Source organism: Rhinopithecus bieti, unplaced genomic scaffold (assembly GCF_001698545.2).
Source record: "Rhinopithecus bieti isolate Rb0 unplaced genomic scaffold, ASM169854v2 scaffold_12151, whole genome shotgun sequence".
In the NCBI taxonomy this organism is placed as follows: domain Eukaryota; kingdom Metazoa; phylum Chordata; class Mammalia; order Primates; family Cercopithecidae; genus Rhinopithecus; species Rhinopithecus bieti.
The window spans coordinates 349,545-361,912 of NW_016807233.1; the positions used below are offsets into that span (position 1 = coordinate 349,545).

The 12,368-nt window shown below is 46.2% G+C and overlaps 1 protein-coding gene across 4 annotated transcripts in view; it reads right to left on the reverse strand.

Moving 5' to 3' along the window:
- The window catches only part of B3GALT5 (beta-1,3-galactosyltransferase 5), an 82,660-nt gene that overhangs the window by 12,116 nt on the left and 58,176 nt on the right, over nucleotides 1-12,368 (reverse strand). For all 4 annotated transcript variants that reach the window (XM_017880690.1, XM_017880688.1, XM_017880689.1 and 1 more), the window contains one exon: nucleotides 4,924-5,154. The gene's annotated coding sequence lies outside the window, so the exon portion shown is untranslated. The remainder of the gene's footprint in view (nucleotides 1-4,923; nucleotides 5,155-12,368) is intronic.

Consider the following 12,368-nt stretch of genomic DNA (forward strand, 5'->3'; position numbering starts at 1 on the left):
CTCAGCGACACTTTGGTCTCGGATTTCCAGCCTCCAGATCCCTGAGACAGCAAATGTCTGTGTTTTAAGCCACCCAGTTTGAGGTACTTTGTTACCACAGCAGCAGAGAACTAAGACAGTGCCTATATTCATAAAAAAAGGAAGAGCTCAATTTCAGTTAGAGGTTCCGGAAAATAAGGATGTCATGTTTTGGGGTGCTCAGGGTCTGCTTCCACCAAGGGTGAACAGTGGTGGACAGGCTCACATAGCGGGGACCCCTGAGCTGAGTGACCTTCACACTTCAAAACCACGATGGCACCGATTCAGGGGAAGACATCAAGGTGGCCTCATTCCCAGCCACTCCAGAAGGTTTTTCTTTTTTCTTTGCGGTTGTTTTATCTGACCTTGTCTTCTGCCTGGACCACGGCTGAGGGAGGGCATTGGCGCCGGGGTGGAAGAAGCGGGACATGGTGAGCTGCTCATTTTCACCTTTTTTTTTTTTTTTTTTTGTAAAATACACTTTTTAATCTTATTAAAAAATGGTGATAGTAGCTGACAATTTTCAATTTTTTTTCTACTAAGCAAAATAAACTGTCAAGTCTATTTCAGCAGCTCCTCCATCTAAATGATGTTTGAACCATCTCTCCGGCATCCTGTGGCTGCCCCACCAGAGCCACAGGAGAGCGCCCCGGCTCAGCTGGGACCCTTGCTGGTCACCAACAAGCCAGGCGCTGACATCTGCACGCAGGTATGAACAGGGTGCCTGTGGCCTCCCCTTGGCTGAAAGGGAATTTCAAGCGCCCCCACCCAGGGAGGAATGGTTTCTTTCTCAGTCTTTCCCATCTGCTTGTGGCAGCCCAACCAAGAACGGTGGACAAAAGTCTCACTCATCGTCCCCTTTCAAGCTCGCAGATGCTGCTGCTGCTGTGGTAACAAAGTGCCTCAAACTGGGTGGCTTAAAACACAGACATTTGCTGTCTCAGGGATCTGGAGGCTGGAAATCCGAGACCAAAGTGTCGCTGAGGTTGGTTCTTCTGAGGCTGTCAGGGAGAATCTACTCCAGGCCCTCTCGCGGGCTCTGGGGGTGGCTGGCTAACTTTGGCGTTCCTTGGCTGGGAGACACAGGAAGTTCGTGAGGTACTGCCCTGGCCACACAGCCTCAGGAGCAGCCTGTGCCCGCCTTTTGCAGCTGACCGGTGAAGGCAGGAACACACCCTGTTGGAAGGGCTCTCGTATCATCACCTGCAGCTGTCACGTACAAATAAGGTCACATTCTGAGGTCGTGAAGGTTAGGACTTTAACACAGGAATTTTTGAGGAGGGGGCCCTGACCCACAGGAGTAGAACTTGTGACTTGGCTACCAAGAGAAATCACCTGTATTTATTTTATTTTGTCTCTCAGTGGAGGCGCAAAGCCCCGCCCCTTCATCCCAGGCCCTTCCACTGCCTCGGGAAGCCCCTTCCGACCACCTCCCCTGGGGCAGGCAAGGGTCCAGGTGCTGGGGGTTCCACAACAAAGACGACAAATCTTTGCAGGGTTCAGGGCTCCCAGGATGAGCCAAGCAGTAACTGGGATCTGACACAGTAGGGTGGGGCGTGAGGTCTGGCAGAGACCCCAGTTGGGTGCCTCTGAATCCCTAACCAGGCCTCCACCTTTACATTTCCATGTCTGTCTCTGCACTGCCCAGTTTTAGCAAGAATCCTGCATTCGTTTGGCCAGGATCCCCCACCATGGCTATCTGATCAGTTCCTTGTCCCCCACCCTCAGCGTCTGGTCACCCTGGCCTCAGCCTCCAGATTCCCACCGTCACTATCTGATCAGTTCCTTGTCCCCCACCCTTGATGTCTGGTCACCCTGATCTGCCTCCAACAAGGTGGGTTTAGCCAGAATCCCCCTCGCCCCTGGGGTCTCTTCTAAGTAACTTTCCACCCACTGAGCCTTCCACCCTGCTTCTGGGCTGCACCTCCCCACTTGTCCACGCTGTATTCAGAATTAAGCCCAGCTCTATACTGAGGTCTCTTTCCCCTACTGCAATAGTTCCTGAATAGAAACTGTCTTCACCTTCTACCTCCTGTCCAGCTCTGGCTTTTCTTTAACGGGGCAGGGGAAAAAACAGAGGTCCTGCCTGTGGATATTCAGGGAGACCTGCTCCAGGGAGGCTGGCCAGCAGAGGCAGGGAATCCGGAAGGGCCCCGTGGGTTCCAGAAACAGCATGGTATGCAGAGGGAAAGCTGGGAAAGGAGGCTGGAGACAGGCAGAGTGGCTCAGAGTGGCTGAGAGGAGCAAATGAGCAGTCTGGACTCTGGCCAAGGACATCATGTGGCCCATGGTTCTTCTCAGGGCTTTAAGGGCCCATGAGTCTCGAGTCCAACAGGGCCTCTCTGTCCCATTCATCAATACAACACAGAAGCCTCCAATCAAATTAAGTGACTGGGGAGAAAAGCGATTTGGACACATGATCATTGGTCTCAGGACTGATGAATTTAGAGCTGGAAGGCATTTTAAGGATTGTCTTAGTCGCCTCGGGCAGCCACCACAAAAAACCACACACCGGGTGGCTTAAATATCAGAAATATCTTTTCTCACAGTACTGGAGACTGGAGTCTAAGATAAGGGTGCCAGCAAAGCCGGGTTCTGGCGAGGGCCTCCTCCTGGCTTGCAGATGGTCGGCTTCCTGTTGTGTCCCCACAATGGCAAAGAGACAGCCCTGGTGCCTCGTCCTACAAGGACGCTCATCCCATCACGAGCGCTCTACCCTCAGGACCTCGCTGAACTTACTCAGCTCCCAATGTCCTCATCTCCAATCACCATCCCTTTGGGGGTTAGGCCTTCAACATACGAATTGTAAGGAGACACAATTCAGTCCACAGCAAAGATCGTCTCCCAGCATTTATTGAGCACCTGCTGTGTACAGCATGGCACTGGTCATGGGGAGTGGCCATGGGGGTCTACTCAGATTTCCCTCAACTGCATGGAGAGCCAAACTTGCCCCCCAGAACACACCACCAGAGGGAAGTGCTGCTCTCTTCCAACCTATCCACTGTGCTTCATGCTAGGAAGCACCACTTAACCCCCTAGACTCTTATTCTCTCCTAAACATGGAGAAGATGACCTCACCCGGTCTTGGGACTAGGACTCAAGACAGTGAGAAAGAGAAGGTGCACATGCTAGGAGGGTCTGGCCCCCATTCAGGCTCTGTCCCCTCCCCTCACTCTACAATCTACCCTCTGCTGAAGCTCTTTCTCTTTTTATTTTTTTAACTTAAGTACCTCTACTAGGAGCTCCCAATCTCTAAGCAGCCAAAAGCACAGTCAATATTTTTATAACCCGATTCTTTTAAATCTCTGACGCATTCTTTTCTGATTAATAGCCCAAATAACACTGAATGATTTTATTTGAACAATTTTGTCCACTGTGTCAAATATGGTGTCTACAGATTCAGGAAGGCCAATCTACAATGGACTTTTTTAAAAAGTAAGCTTTTGATTACACAATAAGCTAAGAATCAAAGCACTGAAGTCTTTCTTCTGACCCAAAACTAAACTAAACAAATTAATACCATAGCAAAAGAAGATCACCAGAACATCATTAATAGGGCTGCCAATTATTCTGTGCAACCAACCACGCTAGAAATCTCTGAAAATTCTGTAAAACTTTTTAACTGTCTACATCTAGTGAGATAACAGGAGGATGGTATCTTTAACCGCATATAAAACACCTTGAAAACAAAGACAAGTGCTGTCTCCCAAAGAACATCTTCTCCCAGGTTATTCTGGAAACTTGTTGCCCTAATGGTAAAGCCACAGACTCTAGGCTGCTTAAGTAAGGTCTCCATGAAGAATTAGAATTTGAGAGCGATAGGAATTCAGCATGCAAACCACAGGCAAAGGGGTGGGGAAGAAAGAGGAAGATTTTAAACAAGCGGCCGAGCATGGTGACTCATGCCCATAATCCCAGCGCTCGGGAGGCTGAGGTCAGTGGATCACTTGAGCTCAGGAGACCAACCTGGCCAACATGGCGAAACCCTGTCTCTACAAAAAATACAAAAATTACCTGAGCATGGTGGCACACACCTGTAATCCCAGCCACTCGGGAGACTGAGGCCCAAGAACCAAAAATTTCATTAATTAAATAATTAATTAAAACAAGGGAGTATGATCATTCTAGAAACCGGCCTGCTGGATTTCAATTTATATGAGGCACCCTAAACCAGAGGCAATGGAAGCGATTTCCAGCACTCAGATTTAATTGTGCTACACGAAGTCATCTTAACTCTACATGGCGTGAGATTTTGTTCTCGACAAACAAGTTTGGCAATCCTTAACATAAGAACCAAAGACTCCTTCAGTTGGCTGGCAAGGTCCTGCTGTTCCAAGTGACTTCCTCTGCCTCTCAGCCATCAGGATATCCTTGTTCCCTTTCAGCTCTGTGGAGCTTTTGTTTTGTTTTGTTTTGCTTTGCTTTTTTGAGACAGGGTCTCACTCTGTCACCCAGGCTGGAGTGCGGAGGCATCATCTTGATTCACTGCAACCTCCACCTCCCAGGGTTAAGTGATCCTCCTGCTTCAGCCTCCCAAGTAGCTGGGACTACAGGCATGCACCACCACACCCAGAGAATTTTTGTATTTTTTGTAGTGACCAGGCTTTGCTATGTTACCCAGGCTGGTCTCGAACTTCTGAGTTCAAGGGATCTGCCTATCTCCATCTCCCAAAGTGCTGGAAATAGAGCCATGAGCCACTGCACCCAACCCCCTTTCAGTTCTTGACCCTCCTGCTCTTTCCCAGTTTTGCTTTCTTCTTTCTCTCTCTGCTCAGCTAACTCTTCCTTACCTTTAATCCTCATTTCCTTATCACTACTCACAGCACCCCATATTGTACTGTATCACTTTAATTATTGGGATTGTATTTTATTAATTCCTGATACAAACCTTGGAATACCACTCACCTTTCTCACTAGTCAATCACTCCAGAAGGTCAGCAGGCACCATTTTCTGTATCTTTCATCATTCTGGACAGGATGTGGCACTTAGAAGCCTAGCGGAGAGTTCTGAATGAACAAATGAGAAATGAAGCTGCCCACGTCTCCAAAAGCCAAATGATGTTTCTTTGTGACTTGGATATACTTTCTTACTTGAACACAAACGCATGGTTTCAATGGCCTCTTTTCCAGATGAAACTGTTGTACGAAAAATTTCAGAGTGTTAGGTAATTTTGCTTATAGACACTGCAAAAGACTTCAATTATTCCTCAGAAGAAAGAGAATCTGGCTTATTCAATGGAGGAAGAAGTAACATCAAGAGTTTCACCCCTGCTGTTCATACAGAGGAGGTCAGTGGGTGATTACAGCCAAAGGGAACTCCTCGGGAGTGTTGAGAAGCAGTAGTCCAGGGCACCAGCTTCTGGGCAAAGCTGCAGAGGCAGCCTGCTACCTTTCCACACCAGCAGGAGACCTTTGGTCATATCACACGTTCTCTGTTCTCGCTCTTGAAAATGGAATTTTAAAAAGCACGCAGAATCAATAAAAGAGATGTTTTCATAAGCACTTTACTCCAACCGTGCAAGGGGCAAGAATAAATGCATTCAAGATCATCCCGCCCGTGCTGGGAGGCAGAGGGTGGCTGCGGGATCAGCGTCCGAGTCTAAGATTTCACTGAGAACATGTTTTAATGTGGGGACCTTTGCTTAACAGAGTAAAAAAACTATTATACTAACAAAGTGATCAACCCCCGGGTCGGGACAGTTTGGCTAACAGGGATGCTGACAGTGAATCATTCTCACCGTTTGACCACTGCCTGCCCTTGGGGTGTGCGGTGTTTCTCAAAGCTTGTCCCAACTGGAACAGGGACAACAGGTCTGTATTCCAAGTCCAGCATGACTCCCCCAATTTGCCTCTTAGCCAGCAGAGACTCTGGAAGGAGCTAGTCCAGGAGGTGCTGCTGGTCTCCAGCACCTCAATATGTCCAAGCCACCTCACACAGATGTGAAATGGGGAGATACCACGTGGTGGCAGCCACAGAGAGGCTCCACACACACCAAACCACTGCTGGGGCAGTCCCCACTGGTTATTTTCCAGATGTGAGGAAACCAACGCATCCATCATGAACCACTACCTCCTGCTGGGAAAATTCTGATAAGGAAGAACTTAAGAAAAAGAAGCTATCTCTGGCTGAATCCACCAGGATAGGAGAACTTCCTGCTTCCCTCCAAAGGCAAAGAAAAGCTTGCACATGCAGGGCGAGACCTGAGGGTGATTCCCAGAAAAGGAGAAACGAAAACAAAAACATCAGTTGAGAAAGTTGTCTCTGTTCCCGGACCAAACTGCATAGTAGGAAGAGGGCAACCGTGCCTTTATATGCCCGCTGCCTGTGGTTACCAAAAACGACTCCGGGAATGGTCAGGAAAGTGTGATTTTGGACATAATAGAGTTGTCAGCAGCAGGGTGAGTAGACACAGGCCAGCAGAGAAATACGTGGTGTCTTCCAGCCATGACTTAGGGAGCACGTTGCTAACCAGGCCATGCCTGACGCCTCCATTCCCTGTGGCTCATGCTCTTGACTATGACTGCATCATAATTTGGGCCAATCATTTGACAACACAACCCACTCCTGGCAGTATAAGAAGACTGAGACGACAGGGGGGTGAGCCAGTCAACACACATTCGTCCCCCCAAGACAGTCAGTGCAGCATGGTGGGGAGGTAGAAGCCTGTGACCCTGAGGAGGCCAGGGCTGGGGTCTTCCAGTCACTCCTGCATAATCTTAGCAAATCATTTTTTCTCTCCCAACCCAAGCTCTCATTTTTAAAAGGTCACAATGCCCAATCTGAAGGTTGCTGTGAGAATTAAACGAAAGCGTTCATGGCACAAGGTAGGAGTTTAATAAATGCTGGCTCCCTTTCCCTCCTTGTGCATCACAAGAACACAAGACATTCCTTCACCCCCTCTAGGAATATACGCCATCGTTTCAAATGTCAGACAGTGGTTCCATAAGCCACTGAAGCTGTACCTTCTCTATGTTTCCCATCACTGTGAACTTTGCACTTTTTGCAATGGAACTGTGAGAGGAAAATAAATCTTGGGACCCCAGACTCACTAAGCCAAAGGGAAGAGTCAAGCTGGCACCTGGCTCATGCAAGTCTGCCTCCCATTTGGGTCCCTAAATAAGATGGCAACAAAGATGAAAAGCTACATACCTCCCTCATATTTTGCCCACAAGCTCTGAGCCCCAAGCTCTTTACCCTACAGCATTTCTGCTAAAGTTCAACATGGTAATGTAATTAATGTTAATGTAAATTAATAGCTTATCTTCACAGGTGTGGGGGACATAGGACGGAACTCAGAGTCGTCTCTTTGCCCGCCTGAAATAAATGCATGTCTGATTGTTTCCTCTGCCCTGCTGTCTACATTACCTAATGTAAAAATGCAGATCCACTGAGCCAGCCAAAGGCATGAATGACTATTTACCCACCTCTCACATGAAAACCGCCTATTTCTTAATATCCTGCCCTTTCCCCTGTAAATACTGAAGACCTCAAAATCATCTTAGGAGAAAGGCATAGACCTGTCTCCCGGGCGTCCATCCTTAACTATCGCAAATAAATGTCCTGAAATGATTGAGACTTGCCTTGGTCATTTTCCTTGATTGACATAACTGTCACTGTCAGTCACTTCCACAAGAATGCATGATTTTACGACAAAATAAGCCACAGAGAGGAGCATGGAAAACTCATACTCCCCCTGCATACCAGCCTCGAGGAGCTGCGGGAAGGTCAGGGGAGCAGGCATGATCTCCTCTGGCCAAACACTAAAGCACCTTTCCCTCATCAAGGAGCATCTCTACCCCATCTTTAAGCACACATAATAAAAAGCTTTAAAAATTTCAGCTGTCTCCTAGCAATCTGTGGCACGCTTCAAAACTTGGGAAGGCAGATGCTGACAGAGCAGAGAATGTGGGTACACTTCTTTTCAAACAATAACCCACAAATGAAAGAGGAAACTCAAATTCAACCAGAAGAAAAAGCTCAATTGTTCTCCCATCCGCCTGTCACCTACATAAAACAGCTGCAAAAGCAGAGGCAGGCAAGGCAGCTGTTGCTGCCAGGAGTGCTAATGCTAAGGCTTTTCACACAGGCTTTTCTTTTCTTTCTTTTTTTTTTTTTTTTTTTTGAGATAGAGTCTCATTCTGTCAACCAGGCTGGAGTGCAGTGGTGCAATCTCGGCTCACTGACCCTCCACCTCCCGAGTCCAAGCGATTCTCCTGCCTCCTAAGTAGCTGGGATTACAGGCGTGCACCACCATGCCCAGTTAATTTTTGTATTTTTCGTAGAGATGGGAGTTTCGTCCCATTGGCCAGGCTGGTCTCAAATTCCTGACTGCAGGTGATCTGCCTGCCTCGACCTCGCAAAGTGCTGGGATTATAGGCATGAACCACTGTGCCTGGCCCAGGCTTTTATTTTCATCAACATGAAACTGCATTGATAGGCTTTGTCAATCCTGCGACGCTGCCCATCTCCATCAGCGTCTCCACAAGGCCCTCGCCACTGTGACGCTGCCCATCTCCATCAGCGTCTCCACAAGGCCCTCGCCAATGGCCCCACTGAGTCCAGTTTAGTATTCATTTCATTGCATTCATGTAATGGACGCAAGCTACCCCTCCCTACTGTGTCTACCCCATTAGTAAAGAATATTTACAAAATCTTTTTTTTTTTTTTTTTTTTTGAGACAAGTTCTCACTCTTTCACCCAGGCTGGAGTGCAGTGGCACGATCTTGGCTCACTGCAGCCTTGACCTCTCGAGCTCAAGCAATCCTCCTGCCTCAGCCTCCCAAGTACCTGGGACCAAAGGCGTGCACCACCATGCCCAGCTTTTTTTTTTTTTTTTTTTTGGTGGAGATGGGAGTCTCGTTATGTTGCCTGTTCTGCAACTCCTGGCTTCAAGCCATGATCCTGCCTCAGCCTCCCAATGTGCTGGGATTACAGGCGTAAGCCACCATGCCCAGCCAACAAAATATTTAAAATAGGCTATTTTGACTAAGACAAAATCAAAATTATCCCACTTCCTCCATATGTTAATCCATTTTAAAAATTGAGGAAAATGTTCTCGTCTGTATTTTCTAACGTCTTCAAAAACAGCTGATCCTGCAAGTACTTTCCAAAGAAAGAGACACAGCAAACAGAAACATCCAAAAACAAACAAAAAAAGAAAGGTAAAAATTCAAATAGGAGGTATATAAGAAGAGGAACCTCAATGTGTGTAACTCCTCAAGTAACCGTACCTCAACTGCTTTGTCTGTGCAGGTCCCTAGGCCTGGAATGTCCTTCCACATCTTCTCAGGTCGGCCATTCCTACATTCTTCACATGAAATGTCCCATCCTCTCGGTTTCCCCAAAGCAGAGATAAATAATTTATTACCATTTATTACTAACTTTATATGTGCTTCTTTATAGCAACTATTATATTGTAATATAAAGGACACTATTTTATGAATGTTTCTGAAGCTGACCTTTGCTTTCTTCATTTGATAATTCTCGTGCCTAGCTCAGAGGCCGTGAACCCGAGTGCAATGTACACTTGATGAATGAGTGGATGTGATAAGAAACCAGCCAAAGGAAAAATTAATTATTTAAACTTGAAGCATGTAACTTGGTATAGGGAAGATTTTCCTATGGAAAGTAACACTTACGGAGAAAGCTGCTACAGAACAGAGACAAGTCAAATTGGTATTCTACTGTGAAGAACCGGTGCCTCTTTACTTTTCATATGTAAAATGGGGATCATTAATTCTACTTGAAGTTGTGGGATTTGCTACCAAAACAGCAAAAGTCCTCTTAGGCTATCAAAGCACAGCGTTTAGAACACGAATCAAAAAAACTTCTGGACAGTCAGTTCTATACGTCTCACTTTTACCAGGGATTTATAAAGCCTGAATTACAATTACAAAGCCTGAATTATGTTCAGAAGAGAGAGGCCAGGAGAAAGAGAGCATATATTATATGATAGAATATATGAAGAATTATATGATGGAATATGAAGAATTTTCAACGTCACTTATAATGCTTAACATTTAGAAACCATGTCTCAGAGAAAGAAAAGACTAGAACAAGAACCAGTGGGTAAAAAATACTGAGATCAAATTCAATCAAAGACTTAACAATGGTCATGCAAAAAATTAGTAAAATCTAAAGGTGGAATGAGCTATTCCAGAAAACAGTTAATTAATGTATCATGAAGATATTAAAAAACTTGGAATTCAAGCATTAAATGGACTGTAAAAGACTAGCTTAATTTTAAGAACTTTTTTTAATCTAAATTCCATAATGCTAATATTCTAGTTCACAAAGTTAGAGTAAGACTTTAGGGCATCAATTTTATATCACATTTCAGCTTTTAAATTTTTTTATTTACTTTAATGCTTTAAAGAGACATCATTGACACTTATTTTCATAAAATCAGTTTAACCGTGGAAATCCCAGGATGGTTCTGTAGTGTTGGAAGCTAAAATACAATTGCTATGGATTTTAACTTCATGTTTTTAATAATGTGAGATTTATCATGTTTGCAGTAGTGCATAACTCTAGCTAATATCCCAAACTTTCTTTACAAATGGCGAACTACTTTTTGGCATCTTCCAACCTTGAAATACCCGTTCTCACCACCACATTATACTAGAAGTCTTCACCATTCAACACAGCAAGAAAAGGAAATAAAAATGCAGCTGGGTGCAGTGGTTCACACCTGTAATCCCAGCACTCTGGGAGCCTGAGGCAGGTAGATCTCTTAAGCCCAGGAGTTCGAGACAAGACCAGCCTGGGCAACATAGTGGGACTCCATCTCTACAAAACATAGAAAAAATAGCCAGGCATAGTGGCATGCGCCCATTGTTCCAGCTACTCAGGGGGCTGAGGCAGGAGGATCGCTTGATCCCAGGAGATAAAGGCTACAGTGAGCCATGATCATACCACTGTACTCCAACCTGAGTGACAGAGCAAGACTCTGTCTTGAAAAACAAACAAAAAAAGCATCCAGATTGGAAAGACAATATTAAAACTGTCTTCATTCTCAAAAAAAAAAAAAGAATGGATTTCATCTTTCTTGATAGAATCCATTTGTCATCAAATAATTCATCTTTGCAAGGCCTCATAGTTCAGTACAAGCTGGGCAAATAATTGTTATAACTCCTTCAAAACGTGTTTGAGAATTTTTAAGGATAGGCCCAAATACTGACAGCCTTACAAGTACTCTCAAGGCGTTTTCCTGTATTGAGACACATAGATCCTGAAAAGAGCTGGACTTCTCACCCACGGTGTGAGAGCAACTGTTGACCCAGGGAAGAGGGTCTGAGCCAGGGAGCATGAGGGAGAAAAGGGCCTCAGGAGCAGGGATGGGTGCAACTAGGCTCCTACGCAGCCACTCTCTAGGGTGACAAGCCAACCAAGACAGGAGGAGCAGGGCTGGTGGGACCCCCTGTTTATCAACCACAAGACACTGCCCACCACCTAGAGTTATGATCGGTGGTTTAAACCACGTGCTCCACAGAGGGTCTGAATCAAACACAGGCAGCCTGGTTGCAAGGCTGTTTCTGCCTGTCACTAACAGTGAGAGCTCAGGTGAGTTATTTACCTTCTCAGACCTCCGCTTTCCTCATCTGTCAAACGGGAATAACACCGTAAAGCCCACCCCCACCCTCTACCATGGCAGCAACTAGAGGAGCTTCAGGTATCCTTCTCCATGCCAGAGGCTTGCTAAAGAGCCCTTCAGGTACATTTTACAGTTATTTATTTACATTTTACAGTTACATCATTTACATTTTATAGTTATTGATTGACAGCTTGTTATTCAGCCCTTTACAGACCTTCTCTTCATGTGCATGAAGAGAGGAGACTCTAACAAGCCCTGCATCCCATAGTTTCAGGTTAGCCGCTGGGAGAGCTACAGGATGCAGGGGCCACTGACTTAGAAAATGCCAGATGCAGGCTGGGCTGGGCGCGGTGGCTCACGCCTGTAATCCCAGCACTTTGGGAGGCCGAGGCAGGTGGTTCATGAGGTCTAGCGTTCAAGACCAGCTTGACCAATATGGTGAAACCCCATCTCTACTAAAAATACAAAAATTAGCCAGGCGTGGTGGCACCTGCCTGTAATCCCAGCTACTCGGGAGGCGGAGGCATGAGAATTGCTTGAACCCGGGAGGCAGAGGTTGCAGTGAGCCAAGATCATGCCACTGTACTCCATCCTGGGTGACAGAGTGAGACTCCGTCAACAAAGAAGAAAGAAAGAAAAAGGAAGGAAGAGAAGAGAAGATTAGAGAAGAGAAGGGAAGAGAAGGAGGGAGAGAGGGAGAGAGACAGAAAGGGAAGGGAAGGGAAGGGAGGGGAGGGGAGGGGAGGGAAAGGAAAG